This window comes from Lepeophtheirus salmonis, chromosome 6 (assembly GCF_016086655.4).
Source record: "Lepeophtheirus salmonis chromosome 6, UVic_Lsal_1.4, whole genome shotgun sequence".
Lineage (NCBI taxonomy): Eukaryota > Metazoa > Arthropoda > Copepoda > Siphonostomatoida > Caligidae > Lepeophtheirus > Lepeophtheirus salmonis.
In genome coordinates, this window is record NC_052136.2 from 2,427,248 (window position 1) to 2,429,299 (window position 2,052).

A 2,052-nucleotide genomic window follows, 5' to 3' on the forward strand; every position below is an offset into this window, starting at 1 on the left:
TTTAGTACAGAAGGCCACTTGAATCAAGTTTCCTATTTTGTAACAGATCTAAATTGGAAAGCTTGACATGACCACTTATGGTGGTGACACGCTTAAAACAGGTGACCGGTTGACCAGGTTTAAAAGTAGGGTAGGCGGGACAAATTCCAGGTAGAAAACGACAAATAAATTCTTAAAGTTTGAAACATTATGTCCCATTTTGATGACATAAAACATTCCCATCTTTTTCGAAGAAAAAATTGTGCATTTTTTAATGTGATAAACTTTGACCCCTGGAAGGTAAAGGAGCCCCAAAAATAAAAGAATATATATTTATTTTTTTAACTATTAGCTTTTCTTATTTTTCTAATCCTAATACAGCTATTTAATGAAATATTGAGATTTATAAATTCCTCTTTTAAGGGTGATTATCAAACTTAATCTTGCTCAAAATTGAAATGTACGTTTTAAGGAAGATAATAAGTAACATTTAAATGTTCATTGAAGTAAAAGGAACAGTTTAGAAGGCGGAACCAACAATCAAATACACTTGGTCTGAAACTTTTCCAATCTTGTAATGAACTCCTAAAAAAATGATCAACTATGTACATTTAGGTAGATTTTGATCTCTTTTTCTTTTTTTAGAAACGAAGCTTATAAAACTTCACTCTGGCTCAGTTAATGTAGGTGGAATTGTAAAACGACCCTCATTCAATTGTAGAAGGGCTTTAGCTTCATTGAAATCCCCAGTCTGATTTCAATATAAATAAATGTTGCTGTTTTTTTATTTAATTTTAGCAATATTAAAGGAATGTTCACATACTTAAGAAGCGATCATAATTTTTCGGAATTCTTTAAGGATGTCTCAAAAGTTCTTAGCTTTTAAAAATTAGAAATTGTTCTTGAACAACTTCAATTAGTATGTTTTCATGAATACTATACTCTTTTTGTATCGAAAAGATTATTTGGTCAACATATTTGAAAGAATAAGACAACCTTAACCTTATTAATAGGGATTCCAAAATCAATATCTTTCTAAACCAAGTATTCATAATTACGAGAGGAGGCGCAAAAGGAAAGTAGAATTCTATCTAGGACTATTTCGATAAAACATGTTTTATCATGTAGAAATATACTGCACATTCCATTATTGGGAATGATTGACTTAATAATTTCCAATAATAAACGCAACACACACTTGTTTCCACTATTCAGACCATTCCCAACCACATTTTTGTATGCGTTTAGTGAGATAGATTAAAAATTTCGAGTAAATGAACTGAAAGCTTAGGAGATTCACTTTCATTTGATATACATAACATTAACACAACGAGCAAAATAACTACGATGGAAGAAAAAAGACCTTATATAGGCGTTATAGTACGCGACGAGAAGACCAAGATATGTTACACAATTGAGGCTTAAATCCCTAACATAGTCACAGTGGCCGGGTGCTTGGTCTTGGTGACAATCCTAATGTTGCTCCTGGTATTATCAAAGCAGACCACCAGGTCACTTTGGTTACTACAAACAGGATCCACTGTGAATGTTTTTCCATCAGAAAAAAAAAATCATCTAACTTCCATTTTACTTCAAGTCATTTAGAAGTCACTAACAACACACTTGAAGGAATTTTTGCTGTTGTTGTGGAAATAGGAGCTTCTCAATCCTCTTGGCATACTTTTTAGCAGCTTTTTTTTACGGCCTTCCCAACTGAGAACCAGTCTTCTGCAAACTTCATAGGCGGCTCTTATCAAATGCCTTTCTTACATCATTAAGCTTCAACTTTGTTGGTCTCCCATTCTAAGACTTGTCCTCAATGGCCAACTGAATTCTGAATCGACATCCAATTGTATTTCTGACCTTAGGTGTCTACATGATAAGCTCTTTTTTCTTCCATCGTGGTTATCTTCCTTATGTTCTATATATCAAATGAAAGCTGTAAACCTAAGCTTTCAGTTAGTTGTTAGAACTTCTTTATTTAACTCACTAAACTTGACAAAAAATCAGATTGAAAATGGTCCCAAAACTTTTTCCTTTCCGGTAATTAAAAAATAGTTAAATGTTGTATTC